Source organism: Mytilus galloprovincialis, chromosome 7, assembly GCF_965363235.1.
Source record: "Mytilus galloprovincialis chromosome 7, xbMytGall1.hap1.1, whole genome shotgun sequence".
In the NCBI taxonomy this organism is placed as follows: Eukaryota; Metazoa; Mollusca; class Bivalvia; order Mytilida; family Mytilidae; genus Mytilus; species Mytilus galloprovincialis.
Genome location: NC_134844.1, coordinates 91,268,707 through 91,290,952, shown reverse-complemented (window position 1 = coordinate 91,290,952; position 22,246 = coordinate 91,268,707). Strand labels below are relative to the sequence as shown.

The following is a 22,246-nucleotide window of genomic DNA, read 5'->3' as shown; positions in this document are numbered from 1 at the left end:
CTTGTACTCAATCACTCCAAACGTGTATATAAAGTCCTTATATTTTGTCAACCTTTTTCAATTCTTATACATTTTGCCTTCCAATGGTTTGTATTAGCGCAACTCTTTTATTTTAAATACCTACATAGGAAAAATTGCGACATATGTTTTCATATGTTTAACATATGTTTTTCATATGTTTGAAAACATATGTAAACATATGTTTAGGCCCGACATGAAAACATATGTTTTTGATCATATGAAAAACATATGTTAAACATATGAAAAACATATGTTTATAAAATCATATGAAAAACATATGTTTTTCATACATGTAAACATATGAAAAACATATGTTTTTCATATGTTTTTTATAAACATATGTTTTTCATATGTTTTTATCCCAGACCTAAACATATGTTTTCATATGTTTGGCCTAAACATATGTTTTCATATGTTCGGCCCAAACATATGTTTTCATATGTTTTTATATTGGTTCTAAATATATGTTTTTTTATGTTGTTTTTTTTAATTTTTCAAATGCATTTATTTTTTCATGTATATGTATTTTTGTTTGGTTTGTTTTTTATGGTAATGTTTTTGATGTTTTTCTTCTTCATCATCTTTATTTTCTGTCAGGAACTCATTTTGAGTGTAAATGCTTCAATATGACGATTTGTTGTTTTGAAAAGTAAATAACCCCAAATACTTGACTCCACAGAAAATACATGGCAAAATCAAAAGCTCTAACAAATATAAAAAACAACTGTATAAATTAGCATTCCTTTTTTGCAGAAAAATAATTATCACAGTCGGTGCTCCATAATTTGTTTTGTATATCTAGTAAAACTTTTTTTTATTAAGTTGTTGTCTCTTCTATTTTCACATTTTTGGCTCTTTGACATACCCCATTTCTTTTGTCTATGTTCTATTTTCATATGTTTGTCTCTTTGACATATCCCATTTCTATTGTCTATATTCTATTTTCATAGTTTTGTCTCTTTGACACACCCCATTCTATGTTTGCCTCTTTGACATACCCTAATTCTATTGTCTATATTCTATTTTCATCTCTATGACATACCAAATTTTTATTGTCTATATTCTATTTTCATATGTTTGTCTCTGTGACATACATCATTTCTATTGTTGATAATCTATTCTAATCTGATGTCTGTGATATTTCTATTGTCTATATTCTATTTTCCTCTGATGTCTGAGATATTTCTATTGTCTATATTCTATTTCCCTCTGATGTATGTGATATTTCTATTGTCTAAATTCTATTTCCCTCTGATGGATGTGATATTTCTATTGCTATATCACCATACACATTGATATGTAATTGTCTACACTGCTAGCTATTACAGGTGCTAGTGTATGCAGCCCCTTTTGTGGCCCTTAATGGCTTGCTGTTTCATGTGAGCTCTGTTTTGAAAACCATATTTTGACCTGTTATGGTTTACTTTTACAAATTATGACCTGGATGGAGAGTTGTTTCATTGGCACTAATACCACATTATATCTATAATTAAGAAAGACAACTAGATTGACTTTTGAGTTCAATATTGTATTAATTTAAAATGAATGTTCTTTGGTTCTTTGGTTCTGTTTCTTTACTTTTCAGTTCCTGCAAATAAAAATAACAGAACAGAGTTTCAATGTCCACTGAGTTGCACATATTTTATATATCAAGGGGCAATAATTTAAAAAAAGGCACTTGAATAAAATTATAAATAAAAAAGTTCTTTTTCTTGTATACGAAATATTTCAAACAGACCTTCAAGGGCATTACTTACAGTATACTATGTGTTTTATAAAAAATTGAACTGATGAGAGCTCTTACAAGGCCATTTTCCTTTATTTAATATTTTCAAGGGGCATAACTCTTTCGAAAATAGTCAATCGGTCAAAAGTAGTGAACTTGACCAAGATATTGCTGATATTAAAGTATAGTATGAGTTTTATATAAATCTGGCAAGAATTGCACCTGCAAGACAAATATAAACACCTTACAATCATTCTATAAACATATTTTAAATTAATGGCTGCCATACAATATGTAGTTTTAATTTTTCAATGGTTCACATTTTGCATCCTTAAACAAGTTGAAGGTTTATACTTTATGGTATGGATTTTGATTATTGTTCATTGCTGAACACTTCAACAGTGACCAGTAAATGTTTTATCTTCGTTCTTTAGTTTTTTAATTGAGAGTTGTCTCATTGAGAATCATACCCCATCTCCTTATATCAATATTCTATACGCTCTACAGTTAAAAGAAAATTATTAAATTAATTTTTCTTGTTTATTTTAATGTACAGTGGCAAATATTTAATGTATATTCAAGACGAGAACAACTTTTGATCATGTTAAATATACAATTCATAATATACAGTCTGTGATGCAAATGCTATAATTATTTGAGCTTCTCATTTCTCATGCGTGTGCAGCAGAAGCAGAGGAGACGGGTAAGGATTTCTGAATGCATACTTGACATCAGAAAGACAGAAAAATAAACAACTGTATACATGTACAATTACACAATTGAAAAAGTTTTGAATAGATAACATTAAATTATTTAAATCAAATGCAATTCTACATATGAACTTACTTTGATACCAGTTTTTTTTTTACAGGACATCTGCACCTACATGTACATGAACATCATAACATGTACACCAGTGATTCTTATACTGCACTTTCCTTTCATTTGGTAACAAGCTAAAATTATAAATTTTAAGTTAATCCAAAAGTCCAGACAAAAACTAGATGTAGTATGAACTGATGCTCACTAATTAATACTTTTTAATTTTGAGTTAATGGAAACAATTTATAAACAAACAACAAATATATGTATAGCATGAACTTTCTCATATATCATTTATATATATAATAAACTATTTTTCTGCCTAAGTTTAAAAAAATCCATTTAGGCATTAACTCCGGTTAATTAAATCTTGATTTGCTGTTTCATCTATAGGCAAAATTGTTGAAATACAACGTTTATATATAAATATTAAACTCATGAACATACATGTAACATGTTGTCATTTGTGTTACCATCTGTATACTTTATGTATTTAATAAAAGAACATTGTTTCAATGTACCTCACCAATTGATGGATACATGTATATAAAATTTGCTGTCAAAAAGCAATAACCACAACAAATAAGTATGTTCTTTTTTTAACATTAAATTATAAAAATAATCTACGAGAAAAGTAGACATGTGTGGGATGCAATTCCTTACAAATTCAATATCTATTTCCAAGAGGCAAAACTCCTGTAAACATATTTTATTAATAGCCTGTTAAGTTTCTCTTTATCTTCTTTAGTTCTTGCTCAAAACACAAAAGAGGAAAAGATTGCAAAATTTACGAGAAAGTTGTTAAAAATTTACTATAAAGGGCAACAACTGCTTAAGGGGTCCATTAAAAATTTGGTTATGTTGATCATTGTAGATCTTACTTTGCTGAACATTTATATTGCATGAAACTTTTCAAAAATTAAAAATTTGAAAAATTTTGAAAAAAAAAGGAATCCCTTAAAAAAGTTGTAAACAAACTATCCCCCCCTCAACTTATTAAAATCCCCCTTGGAGCAATAACCCTTAAACTCAATCCCATCCTTTCTTTTGTAGTATGGAACCTTGTAGTACAATTTCAGAGAGATCCATACACTCGATGGCGGATCCAGAAATTTTCATATGTGGGGGCCCAGTGACTGCCTAAGAGGGGGACTGATCCGGACATGCTTCAGTGTTTCCCTATATAATCAACCAGAAAAGAGGGGGGGGGTGGAGGGGGCAGGGCTGCCTGGGCCTCCCACCTTAATCTGCCTACATGTATGAGTCACTTAAACACAAGTTATTGTATGGAAACTAGAAACATGCTTCTTTTTGGCCCCTAATTCCTGCATATTTTGGGCAACTAACCCAAAACTCTATCCCAGCCTTTCCTTTGTTATATGGAACATTGTGGTACAATTTCAGAGAGATCTATACAATTACACACAAGTTATTGTCTGGAAACTAGAAAAATGCTTGTTTTTGGCCCCTTATTCCTAAACTTTGGCCCCATGACCCCTAAACTGAATCAAAACCTTGTACTTGTGGTTTTAAACATTGTGGTACAATTTCAGAGCAATTGAAATACTTATAAACAAGCTATTATCATGATTATCCTGAAACTAGAAAAATGCTTGTTTTTTGCCCATTTTGGGCCCCTAATTCCTAAACGGTTGGGACTTCCGACCATCATCCCCAAAATCATCCCAACCTTTTTTTATGGTATTGGACCTTCTAAACAAAATTCATAAAGATTTATGCACTTAAACCTAAGTTATTGTTCGGAAACCAATGTGTCTTCAGACGCTGCAGATAACGACAACACCTTACCATTATACAATCCCCAAAAATTGTTTGTGGTCGTATAAAAAGAACAAGCAATGGAGTGTATATAGAGCTTCCAATCCTATTTTCAATAAAATGGTCCAGTGGAAAAAATATTTTTTCACAGCTTACACGAAATCAAAATGTGTAAAATGTAGATAGTCTGACAACAACAAAATATTCAAACAAAGTTATCCTTTTTATTACATGTACATACCTCTCGTCATAAAATAATTGCCGGCTGCTCTTTATATGCACATAAATCAATATGAAAATCTATGAATCCATCATATAATCTAGAAAGCAATGCCTCAGAGAATTCCATTCTGTTGCTTAGCTTCTTCTTCTTCTTGAAGTACATGTACTTCCATAGAAAATGCTAAAAGAAATAATGTAAAATGAAATCAAGTTAAAATATCTGACAAATTGCCTTGAATATTTTTATACATGTTATATGGCAAAATTGGCTTATTTTGATCTTTTAAAACAAGACCAACAGATCTAGACTTGCCCGGAAAAAAATTATACTAGTATATACATGTATAATATAAAAGTATTAAATTATTTAAATGTTCTAATCCATCTTATTAAATCCATATGCCTGTTGTATGAATTCAATGGTGTATCAAAGTGGTTAAATTTGATCTCTGACTAAATAAGTTCTTGTTATGATTTACAAATGTATAATGCCAATCTTTTTCATCAGTTAACAGTACAAATGTACATGGTAAAGGGGATAACTTAATTCAGGAGCCTGTAACTCAGTGGTTGTCGTTTGTTTATGTGTTACATATTTGTTTTGTGTTCATTTTTTGTACAAAAATAAAGCCCTAAGTTTTCTTGTTTGAATTGTTTTATATTGTCATTTAGGGACCTTTTATAGCTGACTATGCAGTATGGGCTTTTCTTATTGTTGAAGGCCGTACAGCAGTCTGCACGGTTAGCCACTAGTCCGATGCCCCAGACTAGTAAAATTTCATTCGGACTAGTAAGTTTTGCAAAAATTTGTTTGGACCAACAAGAAAAATGTCAGGATATTGGTCTTCGGACCAGTAGTTGAAAAAGTTTTTGGTGCAGACTGGTACAGTGCCCTATAGTTGTTAATTTCTGTGTCATTTTGGTCTCTTATCATATGGACAGTTGTCTCATTGGCAATCATACCACATCTTTTTTTTTTTATATTAAATAAGTTATTAGTGAAAATAACATGCATGTTGTTATGCCAGATAATTTCATGAGTTGTCAACTCTTCGTTTTTAAAATTTTCTTCGGTAGTAACATATATTTATTGTTTTTGGTGTGCACTAGGGAATTTTTGAAACTTTATATGTGCAGTAACTAAATACACAGCCTTTATAACTAATTTTCAAATTAAATGTATACATTTTTAATCAACCATGGTAACTTCTTTAGTCAATGAGACCAGGGATTTCAAGGGATTAAACTTAACTGTAACATTTGTACACGTATAACATGTAAGGTCTACAGTGTAGTTATCATGGTTATTACAGACATGTATTAATGTATTACATGTGTTATATGAGACAGTTTGGTAATTACTGAAAAGCAAGGGTGTGTTAAATTTTAACCTTGTCCATACGTCAGTACATACATTTTGTTGTATGTCCCAAAAAATTGGGTGGTCACTGGTGTTACTTTTACCTTTCTTCAGTTATGCATTGCTGAATTTTTATTGTTCTGTTCTCTCTAATTTTAGTTTGCCTCAACCAAATGTTATGAAACTTATACACACCGCTTATTTCCACATTTATAAATTCAGATTGAGTTCATATTTGGTGGCATCACTTTTACTGTTCTTGACTTATACCCTTTACAAATTGAAAAATGACTGATTTTTTTTGTTTCCGTTTTCTTATTGTAGTTTCTGTTTGTTTTGACCAAATGCAACGAAAATTACACACAATGCTTATATTAAACCACATAAAATTTACACTTTGTAACACAGATCAAGTTTTGAATTCTAGAGGAATTACTTAATATACATTTCAAGAGTTATGCTCCTTTACAAATGAATTAATAAAATTGTTGATTTTTTGTTTCCACTCTTTTTTGAAATTTGAAGTTACATGTACATGTATACATCATGTACATAATGATGTTTAAATTTGGTCAGTGTACATGTAAATGAGATCAAGACAAGGTCAAATGAACCTTGATCATGTTGATAGACACAGACTTGCAGACTTATTCATGCCCTATTATAATTATTGCATACATTTTAAACCAAAACCTGAACTATTTTGTATGCTGTAGTTACTACTAGTATCTGGAATAAACCTTAACCAGGCAAGGTTTGGTGGTACACTGTGTAAATAACTTGTTGTTATCTTTGAACTAGTTATCAGTAACTAAGAGGTAACTCTCAAATCTGGACTTCGAGGTTATTTTTGTTGTGCCTGTGGTGATGTATAAATACCCTGTCTGGTTTATGTTTTTGTTAGATGTCTTTTTGCTTTGTACATGTACATATCTGATGACAAATGTGTTAAGCCCTTTTCACACCACTATCCAAGGTTAGGAGGGGGTTTAATTTGGCACCAACAAACTGGTTTGACTCCATCACATCCTGTACATGCTGTATGTTTCTGTCCCAAGTCAGAAGCCTGTTATTTAGAAGTTTATGTTGTAGTTTGTTGCTATACTAGCAGGGTTGGCAAAGTATTACCCACCCGGGTTTTACTGGGCGGGCTGGGCAATACTCCCAGAAACGGGTAATACTGGGCAATACGAATTTTTAAGCTTATTTCCATACAAAATAATGAAGACTTGTTGTAGTTTCATAGTATTATAGCTAAATATATACATTTTATACAGATAATCATAGAGAGTCATTTCTAGCAGATTAAAAGTTCAAGTTCATTCCTTCTCCACTTAAATTCTATGTAGGCAAAATGCAAGATTTGCCCAATTCCTTGTTAATTTTTAAGGCTTTGTTTCAATAATCTAAACATTTTATTGCAGTGTTTATGAGGAATGTAAATTAAATTGCTATATATATGCAATTATGATTGCTAAACAAACACCCTAGAGGGTCTTGTCATTAATTCTTATAGAAATGAAAAGGCTGATTATTGTTATATTAACATATCTGTGTTCTAATCTGAATTATGACTTATTAATGAGTTTTGTACATTTATACTTTCTTACATGTAATTTTTAAATACTTTATACTAGCTATATTTAGTTGAAGAAAAAAATTTCAGAGCTGTTAGAATAATTCTTTCTCAAATTTATACATTTGTACATGCATGTATCATAAGACTCAAACAAGTAAACTTGTTTATAATTAAAAATAAGTTTATATATATGTTAAATGTATTGTATTTGTGTTTGATTAATACTGAATCCTTTTTAAAATTCAGTCCAGTATCTTATATTACCCAGTATTGCCCAGTATTATCCAGTAAAACCCAGTAAAACCCAGGTTTTCCCAGTATTTCCCACTGGGCTGGGCACTACTCATAAAACCTGGGTTTTTGCCAACCCTGTATACATTGTACTAGTACATGTATATCATATTTGTTTATTTGTTCCTTGTTTTGTTTAAAAATCATTATCAGTCTGTAAGTTCCTTCATTTGACTTATAAAGCTGACTTTGCATTATGCACTTTGCTCATTGTTGAAGTCACTTGTAAGATACAAATGAACATGTAGTCCAAATTATTATGACGTCTAGAAAGGCTATTTTTAATTTTTGCATTGACGCAGTCATTATGCGACATAGATGTAAACAAGAGTGCACACACTGAAATGTCTCGCCTTCTTTACTAATCATTGATATTATGTTGATAGTCCTAAGTATAAAGCTTTATAACAACTGTCACATAAACTTAACATTAACCAAGATAGCTAAACAAAGACCAATGAATCATGAAAATGAGGTCAAGGTCAGATGAACCATGCCAGGCAGACATGTACAGCTAAAGCTTCCATACAACAAATATAGTTGACCTACTACTTATAGTTTAAGAAAAATAGACCAAAACACAAAAACTTAACACTGTGCAATGAACCGTGCAATTGAGGTCATGATCAAATAAAACCTGCAGGACTGACATATAGAGTATAATATATTTCCATACACCAAATATAGTTGACCGTTGGTATATAATATTAGATAAAAAGACCAAAACTTAAAATCTTAACTTTGACCACTGAACTGTGAAAATGAGGTCAAGGTCAGATGACATCTGCCCGCTAGACATGTACACCTTACAATCATCCCATACAACAAATATAGTAGACCTATTGCATAAAGTATGAGAAAAACAGACCAAAACTCAAAAACTTAACTATAACCACTGAACCATGAAATTGAGGTCAAGGTCAGATGACACCTGCCAGTTGGACATGTACACCTTCCAGTCCTTCCATACACCAAATATACTAGCCCTATTGCTTATAGTATCTGAGATATGGACTTGACCACCAAAACTTAACCTTGTTCACTGATCCATGAAAGAGGTCGAGGTCAAGTGAAAACTGTCTGACGGGCATGAGGACCTTGCAAGGTACGCACATACCAAATATAGTTATCCTATTACTTATATAATTATAATAAGAGAGAAATAAACACTACAAAAATTCTGAACTTTTTTTTCAAGTGGTCACTGAACCATGAAAATGAGGTCAAGGACATTGGACATGTGACTGACGGAAACTTCGTAACATGAGGCATCTATATACAAAGTATGAAGCATCCAGGTCTTTCATCTTCTAAAATATAAACCTTTTAAGAAGTTAGCTAATGCCGCCCCCGTAGCCGCCGGATCACTATCCCTATGTCGAGCTTTCTGCAACAAAAGTTGCAGGCTCGACAATAAAATTAAGTATAATAGCTTTCAAGACTTCATTATTATTTAGACTACATTTGTACTTGTATTTTAATTTATAATTGTTGGCAGGCCTTGGAGGCTGAGTGTAAAGTGGTTGGTATGTTTATATCTTGTTCTACTGTCTGATTTAACAAGATCTTTAGGGTAAATTGCTATGTGTTGGTGTATGATCTTATAGAATACCACTAGTTTTGTTTGTATTCGTCTCAATTCTAATGTAGGCCACTGTAGGTGATCAAGCATATTTAAGACAGAGCTGGTATTGTGATATACCGGTTCTCCAGTTTACAATCAACAGTCAAATAGTTTTTTTGTGAAAAATTTGCACACACATCTTCCTGTTTTTGGCCAATTATAATAATAAAAAAGGTGCATTATTATATTTACCATTCGTTGCCCTTTTAAGGTACATAAATGTACGTAATCCATGAAAACAAAACACTTTCATGCTTTCGACATTTCGAACTTTCGTTGCGTTGACTTTCTCTAGACTTTCATTTCTATGTTTCGTTCCCCGGTTTCTTCTAGTTAATCGACAAGTCACTCAATTCAATTTATCTGTTTATAAGTAGAAGAAGAAGTAGAATCTATCTCTGTCTATTCTTAAAACTTAAATAAACAGCTGTAGACTGCTGCAGATGATCGCGTGAGCGTCCATGGTTTGCGTCATAGTGGGGTCTCACTAATTAGCGACAACAAGCGTCAAGAAGCGACAACAAGCGTCAACAAGCGACAAGAAGCGACAACAAGAATTATTTTAGCGACAACAAGCGACAAGAAGACTATTTAGCGACAAGAAAACATTTTTTTTTATTAGATATAAAGAAATTTGTATTTAATGTTTTTTTTTTAAATATACGAGCAGATATGTCTAATTAAAATGTTTTATTATATAGATAGACAAAGAAATGAAACATTTGTGAGGAAGAAAGAGATTGTGAAGTTTATATTAGTATATTGGTAGATGAAGAAATTTAACATTTTTGAAGAAGAAATTAACACAAGGAAAAGTAATCTCATAATACAATAATTAAACGTAATACTGGCTGTTATACATAATAGATGATAAAATATTATGTAAATAATGTTTCATTTTTTTCTATCTGACAATTTTAACTTTCTTGTCGCTAAAATTATTTTCTTTTGCATATTCTTTTAATATTTATTGCAATAATTAATTTTAATTAAAAAAAAAATGTTTTCTTGTCGCTAAATAGTTTCTTAATTGTCGCTTGTTGTCGCTAAAATAATTCTTGTTGTCGCTTCTTGTCGCTTGTTGACGCTTGTTGTCGCTAAAATTCTTGTTGTCGCTAATTAGTGAGACCGTCATAGTGTACAAAACGATAACGGTGAAAATATTTCCGAGTTTTCATGGTTTTCGAATTCGACGTGCCAAGTACGTAATACGAGGGTCTGGAATCAAAAGTAGGGATTTAAGAAAAGGGAATAAGAAAAAAAAATGCAGAATAAATAATAAAAAATAAATAATAAAGAACAGAGAGAGAATAATGGGATAATCAATAAAAAATAATTTAGAATAAAGAACAAACTATAAAAAGTAAAGAATATTTATTCATTATTCATATTATTATCTATTAATCATAACTCATTCACTTATTTTACATTCTTATTAAATTAATTAGAAAGCTCTGCTGTTAGGATGATAGGCTTCAATACTAATTTAGACATTTTCTCCAATTTTCATTAATGTATTTTAAAACATATGAAAACATATGAAAATCATATGTTTTTCATATGTTTGTAAACATATGTTTACATATGTCATAAAACATATGTTAACATATGTTTGCTAACATATGTTTTCATATGTTTCAAATCATATGTAAACATATGATTGTAAACATATGTTTATCATATGTTTGTCCTAAACATATGAAAAACATATGATTTTCATATGTTTTTCATATGTTTTGAAAACATATGATAAACATATGTTGCAATTTTTCCTGTGTAAACAATCAATGAAACTGTTTATTATTATTTTTATAAAATATGCTTCTAGGACAATCCAACAGTGTTTTTCCTTTTGAGAGCCGTATTAACATGCCAATGGTATGATTTGAATCTCGTATAAATGACTAAGGCTTATTTGAGGTGTTGTCGGAGGGGCCCTGATCCCGAAACCCCGAGGTGCGTATATTAACGAAATTCATATCCCGATATCCCGAAATTCAATAAAAATATTCCCGCATCTCGTAAGGCTCAATCCCGAAATCCCGAGCTTCAAAACACTCGATCCCGACGTCCCGGTTGAGTCCTGCCTCCCTCTAATCTCTACCCTACTTTCATTTAGGCCAAATCACTACTTTCAATTTCAACAATAAATTTTTAATGTCCCATTTATGGGCATTATGTTTTCTAGTCTGTGCGTCCGTCCGTTCGTTCGTCCGTCCGTCTGTCCCGCTTCAGGTTAAAATTTTTGTCAGGGAGTCCAACCGAAACTTAGTAAATATGTTCCCTATGATATGATCTTTCTAATTGTAATGCCAAATTAGAGATTTTATCCCATTTCATTGTCCACTAAGCATAGAAAAAAAAATCTGATATGGCATCCGTATACTATATGGACACATTCTTGTTTCCAGATGCTTTACTTATTTCAATTATATGCACCTGGTATCACCCCTTTGATAGTAAATATTTCAGAAAACAGAGAGTCTCTATATATCATAGAAGCTGTATAGTCGTAGTTTACATGTAGATAAACCCGAAAAATAGTTGTCTCTCAAGAGGTATAATAGTTGTGATTCTTGCGATCTAAAAACCATGATATGGAAAACGCTCTGATTGGCTAATTTATTTTTCATGCTTGTAATCTATCATACGATTGGTTGTTTTTGGTGCATTTTTAAAAAGTCTTATCTATGACTAAAAGTCAGTCTGATGACGGAAAAATACCCGGACACCTATTTTGTCGTTTTTCTCCCAAAATAACTCAATCTGAATAATCATAAAAATGGATGACAAATGCGACTATGCACGTTACCTCAAGAACACAGAGGCATGATGATTAATTTATTGTGGAAGGAAGAGAAGCGGCACACAAAATGAGGTCTTCTCGTTTAATAGTATAGAAGATAATGTATAAACCGGCTGTGTAACAAACATAAAGGTGTTATTATTTCAGTTCATGTTCATAAAAAAAAGGATGTATAAAAAAGTTTATTTCATAATGTATTTTTTTACCTTGCCGACAGTGTATGTATTTGTCGTGCCCCCTTATCTAAGAAGTATAACTATAGTTGAACGTTTCTATTGGTGGATTTATTCTATGGACATTATGTTGAAAGATTGGTTCTGATACTCGACCACTGTCAGAGCCAACGCAAGTGAATTATATTCTTGACTGCAGCAAGGATGCATTATGCTCAAGAACTATTTTATATATGTGCGGAATAACGGAATTCGGATTATTAAGTCATTGTGTGGCATGAACTGATACTTCGATAAGATAGGGGGTACGAAATCTTTGTTTTTTTTTGTTTGTTGGCAAATTTGATTATTTGTGAATTGTTTTAATAAAAGGTCATATTCATTGAAAGATTGTTTTATGTTGTAAATTTAAGTCCGCGCATAGACTTGTTGTGAATGTAGGATTGTATTCTACACAGTCGGTGCCTTCATACTTTAATATATCTATTATATATTATTTGCTATTTAGGGGTTTAGTATACGTTTTTCGGGGCTCTTCTATTTATTCAGATGTTATTTTTTTTATGAATTGACTGCAGATTTGCGTCTAGCGTGAAAGGTCAAGTTTGCCTGCGCATGGACGTTAATCTACGTCAAATGTATTTATTAGGAGGAATTTAAACTTTACTCAATTGTTTTGGGAAGGTAGTAACCGGAAAAGGTTCCTTTTGTTCATGTTAAAATGATTGAAAGTTTCAGAGTGTGAAAGTTGGCCTTCCACTGGTGCTCTCTTTAATATGGATAATTTACGGTGTTTTATGATGGACTATGTTTATTTGTAGATGGTCAAAGATTGATGCTGTGTGGATTGCGTGTGATGATGATAAAAAAAAGTGTGCTTAACCCAATTTTGAAGTTGCCAAAAAAAAGTACACGAATACATTATTTTAAATCTTATACCTGTAAATTGTATACATGACAGTAGATACATGTCTTATGATTCACCCATGCATATGACCAGTTGAACACTAGTATACTGTTGAAACTGCCTGGATATAATAGACACATAGAAAGTATTAGCTTTACTCTGGCCATACATCGCTACCATAAGCTTTGATGGTGCAGTAGTTAAAGCTGGAAATATAGTAGGATTATGAATAATATTGATACGTGAACTGAGATTCACAGTATGGCAGTATACATATAGATATATACAACTCGTATACATCAACCTAACAATGTTAGATCTGTAAATTTGCTTTTGCAAATTTTTTGTTCTTCTCTCGCCGGGATTCGAACCCTTGCTACTGAGATATCGTGACACCAAATCGTCTGCACTGTATCCGGTGCGCTAGACCACACGACCACCTCCAAGTTGGCTTCACAATAATAAAGCTTTCGGTGGCTTTCAGCATTGCACCGGAATGGCGGCAAATACCACAGCAGGAAATCCGACGACCAACTAGAGGGATGAGACGCAGTGTTGAGGCCTGCATCCAATCACGTGGTGGTTTCACCTGATATTGAATATTGAACTATGGATATCGTTTACAGACTTACAATGGACGTGCTCTAAGTGAAATGACAATAGTATCATGCAAAGCGAACTCAGAAGGTCCATACTTAAAATGGACATGTTTATTGTTTAAACTGGGCTTGTGGTTTTGTGACAATCTATTCATTAAATTATCATTTTTGTTGCAATTTGTTATGTTTTTTTAAAAGCTAATGTGATGTCCTAACAGGCTGCATTACTATTTTTGCCACCATTTGTTCCGGGATCCCATGACCCTTACCGTAATATTTGTCAATTCGAAAAAACGTGGGGTGCTTAACGTTTTTCTTTGTGTATATATTAAATTTCTTTTGTACAGTCCAATAAATTTCAGAGACTGTTTACACTTGGAACACAAGGAAAGTTTTTCGGCTAAATAACCAAGTTAAACTATGTTCTGTCTGAGTTTGAACGTCTTCTTTTATGGAGCTTTTTTGCCAAATTTTTTCGTATTTTTTTTTCAATGAAATTTCCTTTTTCTATTTTACTAGCGGTAATTTTGGCGACCATTTAGAACGAATGAGTTTCTTAACGAAATTGCATTAATAGTGGTACAATTCCCCGTATTTTCACACATCATCCTTTCTATAAATTGGATTTCTACTTTCAAAACTGCGTGCATCATAAATAAGAATTAATTGTAAAAAAACAACCAAGAATAAAAAAAACTCTGTTATGTATAAGAATATATATAGATTAATCGTACAAATGCTTTCTTATCAATAGAAACAGAACGTTTGAAAGTATATTTTCAAATGTAAAGAATGGGCAGAATAATTGTCGTAAGACGGCGGAGCAATCAATGTCAACTAATGTATTGCATCAAATTTCTCGGCACTATGCATTTAGGAAAAGTTACAGTTAAAAATATTTACCAAAAATAAATGAATTCTTATTCTTTAATCAATTCGCGATTAATAGTACAGCGTAAGGTTTACATGTATTGTGTCGACAACCGCCAGAAACACGATGGAATCTGCTGCATTGACTGATATTTGTGAAAGTTGTTCAACAACATCACGAACGATAACTCGTGGCGTAACGTCATTCGGTATCGTTAAGGTGGATCATCGGTATATATTTCCTCAGATATAATTTTTTTTTGTACTTTGCCAAAATGAAGATTTTACTATGTTTTTTTCAAAAATATAATAAAAAGTATGGGTCACCGTGCAATTTTTCAAGCTATAAGTCGTGCAAAATTGCCCAAAAGTGCATAGATTGTTCATGAAAAAACACTTTTTTGTGAATAAAAAGAAATCTATGAGATAGAATTTTGAAATAAAATATGAGAAGATATGTTTAGTTATATGCTTTAAGAAAATAAAAAGAAAAGAATGATGTCACCGAACTTGTTTTCTTGCTATAAGTTGAAATTGAAAATTTCACTATCATTCCAAATAAATCTTTTACTATAAGAGTCATCTCCCCTTAAAATGACTAAGTTGAAAAATTGTTTTTAAAAACACAAATATTTGGTGTTTGTTTAAACATATTGGATAATGCAATAAATCATTTTTTTTCCTTTATACAAATAAACAATCTTGTAAATCTATCTCCAAATTTGCAGATTCAGGTAAAGAACTAGGCCGATTGTGTACTGCCGAATTTAGTTTATAAAAGATGCCTCAGGGATTGGGTGCGGTTAGCAGTTATGAGTAATATCCGCATCTTTAAATGAAAATTTTGGCCCTAAAATCACGCTAGGTATAGGGTCCGATTGAGAGGCGTTTTTTCGAAGGAATCGGTGCACCTTTTCCGAGTGTATATCAGGTTTTTTTAATGATATAACATGCGATCAGACAGATTGCCTGCTATTTCGCAAGACTATTAGTTATATGCATTACTGTTTATCTTGTTATGAATACTATACATATTTCGTTCAAAATGGGTGTTTAAACGGCGGAAACAGAATACGGAACGGAAACGGAAACGGACAGAACTATTTATCTTGGGAAAATATATGGTGAGAACTAAGAAAATTAATAAAGACTGAAATAACGAAATCACACAGTATCAAAGAAAATAGCAAACAGTTTTGGAAATACATAACAGTTAAAAATAACTATAGGCTACACATAGCATATGTCGCTCATCTAGGTCTATGTGCATCTTCAACAATGGGAACTCTCCAACATTATATAATCAATAGATTCATGACAAAAATCTCTTTTTTGATGATCTGGAATTGTTGACCATTTTCTGTTTACAGTTGCTCTCTATCTTAAGTTTTAACCCAAAACATAAAAGAGGGTAAAACAGTCATTTAAGGGCAATCACTCTTATAAATAGTCTACTTACTATTACAGCAAAATTTGACTTGTTTGTAGAATGATCTTGTCTTGTTGTTTGTTTTTGTCATTTGACGTTTCTATCTATCTTTTATAATTTAAAAGAAGATAATAAGCAAAAACACCAATAAGAGTGGAATAACGATTTCGACTATTTTTACCTCTTTGTATATTTTTGCTATTAAATCTTTTTATCTATTTGTTTTATATTTCAATATAATAGGCAAACATGAAAAAATGGTACAATTCGTCATTTAAGGGCGATAACTTCTATAACAAATCGTCTGACCGTTTTGAGGTGAATGTATATTAGGTAGAGCTCAACATTCTGAACATGTCTACCCGGTCAGCTTTTCTCTATTCATAGCGGTTTTCCGAATAATAGACAACACTTGCGTTTTATCACTATGTTCTATTTTCAGTCATGTCGGCCATCTTGGTTGGCAGGCATAATTATGGAACATTTTTTTTAATACATCAATGATAGCTGTGGCCAAGTTTAACCAAAAATGTCAGACGACTTCTTATAGGATATGTGTTCGGTAAAACTTTGCCCAGTAGTTTCAGAGGGAAAAAAATTGGTAAAAGATAACAGCGACAAAGACGGACGACGGACGTCAAGTTATGAGAAAAGCTCACTTGGCTCATTGGGCCAGGTGAGCTTTACAAAGAACTCTCAACGTATACCATCACGTAAGACTAAGACAGGTCTACCGGCAGAAAACGACCATGACAGGGCAGAAACATTGAATGAACAATTCACTATAATTGTAAAAACTAAAAAGTCATCAACTGAATATGTACCACTAAAGAAACCATTATATTCAAAATAGAAAGACATAGAAATTACTTAAGAAGGGGCGAAACAAATTAAAACATGGACTCAATATATCAAAAGCATGAGGGCCAGACGAAATAAGCCCTAGAATATTTAAAAAATATTAAATGAATGAGCAACTATCATTAGTCACCTTTTTCAACAATCCATCAATACCAGCTCAATACCTGAGGAACGGACAACAGCAGACATTTGTCCATGTGTAATATGGCTAGCCATTCGATACCGCTAAGTTTCCTTAACTTGCCTTATCTGCAGCAAGATGCTCAAAAATGTAGTATGCTCCAACATAATGCGTCACCTAGATCATTATAATATCATCAATGAAAAACATGCTTTTCCTAAGTATTGCAGTTGCGACAATGTACTGTTATCTGTGATTGCCCCAAAAATATCGATAATGACACCAAACACTTATATGTATATAATATTTTGCAAAAGCCTTCGACACAGCCCTGTTTGAACTAAAATTGGAATTAAACAGTTGAGGGATATCAGGTAAAACACTTTGTTGGATTGACTCATACCTATGCTATCACAAGCAAAGAGGTAAATTTTACAAAATCAAACTGGTCAACCAGTCGTTGATTCTGGAGTAACTCAAGGCACTGTCCTGGGTAAGGTGTTACTTAGTCTTGGATATAATCAGGTGTTTGGCCAGAAGAAACATCCAAACGATAAGATGCGTAGTGTAAAATAGAGTATCTTTTAAGTCATAAAAAAAAACAGAGAATAATGATTTTTCTGTTATCTTATCACTACAAAAATCTTAAAATCTACCAGTTTATATACGAGTAACTTTCAAATTTCAACATTCCTTTAGTGTGAATGAATATCAATTCATGTCTTTGTTAATGTTTTTAATTATAGCAATGCTTAAAGCAGCATACTGAATGAATGACAATATTTTCAATTGTACTATTATAAAATAAAATTCACGGCTTCTTGAATTGGATTGAATTGTTAGAGAAAAAATAAGCGGCATGGCATTCAAAGCAACTGTGGACAATTTGATTTTCAGAAACCCTAAGACATGACTGTGGCTAACTTGAGAAGGGCATTGTGCAAATCGTATATCCATGTACTGTTTTCCCGCCAGTTTTTCTCACACCGATTCGTATTTATTGATGTTTAAGTCTAAGAGCGCATACACAAAATATGATAATGCTTTTCCATCGTTAATACCAACAACGTACTTCAGTATTTTAATTGGGTGAGAAAGGCTTTGTACATAGTTAGTGCTTTTGTCAAGTTCACAAAAAACAAAAGTGTATCCAAGTTTCTATATCTAGTTCCCATGTTTCCTTATTTGTTGAAGTCCATACTTCATTGTCCCATCGGGTTTCTCTGACGTTTTCTTTCCATTATAAAGAAAAGATAGAAGGAAAATCACCAATGCAGAAAAAAACAACAAGATTGCCACATCACTAACCCTAATTGAAAGCATTGAAAGCATTAAAAAAGGAAACAATTTGAAAGTAAAAATAACGAAAGCATTTCCCCCCAAAACGTATTACTCCATAACCTATCTAGAATCGAGGCGAATATCCATCTTTTAGACCATGGTCTCAAGTATAAATTGAAATAAATAAACAACTGGAACAATTGCAAGTGGTTTACGCAATTAAATTACGTACAATATGCATGCCCTTATTTGATATTAAATAACGTACAATATGCATGCCCTTATTTGATATTAAATAACGTACAATATGCATGCCCTTATTTGATATTAAATAACGTACAATATGCATGCCCTTATTTGATATTAAATAACGTACAATATGCATGCCCTTATTTGATATTAAATAACGTACAATATGCATGCCCTTATTTGATATTAAATAACGTACAATATGCATGCCCTTATTTGATATTTACGTACAATATGCATGCCCTTATTTGATATTTTAAAAACATAGTCTCATCATTTCATGCCAATCATTTCAAAACTTTATGCTTTAAAATCTTTTATTTTAGTGATGTAGCTAGGTGAAATAAAAAATCACCTTTTATGAGCTATATTAAAGTCTTCTATGCAAAGAAAAGTGTGCGATATGGGGCAAAATTATTTACCATATATCGTTAAAAAAAACAAAGAGTCCGAACAGTTGACAAAAATTCCTAAACCTGACATGACTACATGCGAAATTTATTCTTCTGTTTCCGTTTTCGGTTTCCGTTCCGTATTTCGTGCCGTATTCCGTTTCCGCCTTTTAGCAACACTTGATTACTATTTTAATTAAAATTCATCGTTTAACATTGTCCGTGTTATTTCTTGCAATATTCAAAACGTCCAGGTTTTTTAAAAGACAGTACGGATTTCTTTTTTTTTTTATTTTAAGGCAGCTGATTTGAGTCAACATTTTTCAGTTATATTTTCAATTATACATAAATTACGTTAATATAAATGTAAAATCCGACTACAGACAACGGCATATAGCGAAAAATTTGTGAAAAATACACACCGTAAGAGAAGATAAGGAACATCATCGTCAAAAAAAGGAAAATTAACAATCAAGAACGAAAAATCGTCTCTTTTTGGTACAGAGTTTCCCTCTTGAAACTGAAATATTCAAATTTAGAAAAAGACAATCATTGCTGTCTGTTTAAAAAAATTTAAAGCATGTTCCTTTGGGTAAATTTCCGCAGAAAAAGCAAAAATTCTTTATTATTTAAAACAGACATATCATCAAGGTAGCGGTTTGTGCTTTTAAATATATCTATTACTTCAAACGGATCTTTACTGATTTGGCAACTGTGATTCATAACAATACAAGAACAACAACCAGTCGGTTATTAAAATTAATGGGTGCAATTTGTGCCAGAAGCATTTTACCCGGGTGACCATCATGAGATACATCAATAGGAAATTAAAAGCATACTTAATTCTAGTAAGTGTTTTGTGACTAATCTTTCTGTACTGTTAACTAGTTCCCTTACTTCTATTAACGATCTCTATGTTACAAAGCATACGAAAAATAATGGAGTTAACTTTTTTTTTAGTGTCAAAAACTCTTTGGATATTTTGGATACATTACGTACACGGACTTTTGATGGTCCGTCCAATTTAGTTGACATTTATAATTTTTTGACTCTAAACACTACACTACTACACAATTAAATTATACACAGTTACTGTAGGTCTCTGTGGGTCTTTGAAAAAACTTGCTGCAACTCATAAAAAGACTTTTTCGCCAGGTTTAAGGTATTATTTCTGGCACAAATTGCACCCATTAATTTCAATAACCGACTGGTATGTGTTTAAGAAATATGCTAGGGGGCGAACAATGGACGGACTAACATATTGCCACATATGCAAAATGATTTCCTTTTTGTGACAGGTGATCACCAACAAAATTTTCAAAGTCTCATTTCTACAACAATCCATAACACGCAGATGTCCCCTACCAATAGGACATTACTTAAAATACCATTGGACATATCATCTTGAAACTGCTGCGCATTTATTGTCGCCTTCTTATGTGTTGATTTCATTGTACCGAAGACTGCCGAGTAAGGAATTGTCCTATTACAATCTTTGCCCAAGTATAAGCGATAAATTAAATTCCTGTACTATTTCTTTATGTGGTATTTTCAGTGAAATATTTTTTTTATTTTGTTGTAATCTAACCGTGAATCTAACCCAACGTCAAAATTAAACCTTATAACATTCTTCATTCTATCTGAAGTGTTGACCTATGAGTTTCCTTCTTTGTAAAAACTCTGAATTTGAGCACATAATGTATCTATATCAAGCGCACAAAATAATAAATTCAGTGCACAAAATAATTATTTGTGCTCACAATATATTTTCATTGAGCGCAAAAAATAATAATTTTTTAGCACAATATGATTTTATTGAGCGCACAAAATGTATATTGAGCGTACAATACATGTTTGTCTCTGTATAGGTCTTTAAAGGGGCTCTATACATTTTGAAATATTATGATTAACAACAATGTAAAGAAAAGAAATATTCGTTTGACCAAATAAGTCAAATTTTCGAAATTTTCCAACCAGGTATAACATTTGACAGTTGCAGACGACACAAATTTAGAAAATGTTCCATCATTTGACCGTTGCAGACGACTCAATTTACAATACTCCTTCACCATCGATTCAACTAGTCTGCATGCGACAATCTTGCCGATCGAAGGTGCTAAAGGTTACATGTACCAATGGGACAGGGTAATTGCAAGGTGTGTATTAAATATATATTCCTCTTTTTATACATATCTTTTTATTTATGACCAATAGTCTACATAACTGTTACTGTTAGCTGTAATAGTGGTAGTTAATAAAGTATGGTCATCATACGGCTTGATTGCGGAAGACAATCATGGCTTTGATACGGAAGATTTCCTTTAGTTGTTGTTCCTATTTAATCATCGTACGGCTTGGCTGCGGAAGACGGCTACAGAAAACGGCTGCGGAAGACGACTGCAGAAGACAATGTCTTTGATACGGAAGATTTCATTAAGCAGTTGTTCCTATTTGATTCAATTATTAAAATTTGTATTCAATTATCATTTTTTTCCCCCAAATTAGAACCATAGTGTATTGTATATATATCAATTATGATTACAAATATGAGGGGGTGCAGCGGCATATTCAGCCATTTTTAAAGGGGGTTCCCAACCCAGGAGAAAGGAGGGGGGTTCCAACACTCGGACCTTTCCTGAGGTGGACAGGATTCTTGAATCGAAGCCTGGGAATGAGTGGGAGTTAGGTTTGGGGGAATTTAGAGTCGGGCGGGAACTTAGTGACGATCGAGGGTAGTAAAATAGAAATATTCTGTGCTTCACAAAAAATAGTAAGGGGGATGGAAGTGAGAACAACCCCATGTTCACCCCCTCAATTACAGCGGCGGGAACCAGATGAAGAGGGTAGGAAACAAGCGGCGGTGATAATTTATGCCTCACTGACAAAACAATTGTAAGGGTGAGGTAAGTGGGAATCATTCCATATTCATCCTCTCAATGACAGGGGTCAGTGTATTAAGTCACAAATGAATTGACGAATGAAGTCACTTAATTAATTGAATAATTCTTTTCTTTCAATTTCTTCACCCCAATTCAACAATTTTATTGATAGTAGTACTTTTTAACTCTCAACCAAACATCCAACAAACTTCAAAAATTTGAGTAAATTGATATGCTTCACACAAAAAAATAGTA

General features: G+C 32.3%; 1 long non-coding RNA gene across 1 annotated transcript; it reads right to left on the bottom strand.

The window, feature by feature from the left end:
* Positions 1 to 1,529: 1,529 nt before the first annotated feature.
* On the bottom strand, positions 1,530 to 9,691 carry LOC143083977 (uncharacterized). The gene is made up of 4 exons (XR_012980962.1): positions 9,617 to 9,691; positions 4,590 to 4,751; positions 2,594 to 2,703; positions 1,530 to 1,609 (listed from the first exon to the last, which is right to left on the bottom strand). It is a non-coding gene; the product is annotated as an uncharacterized LOC143083977 (long non-coding RNA).
* Positions 9,692 to 22,246: the final 12,555 nt, after the last annotated feature.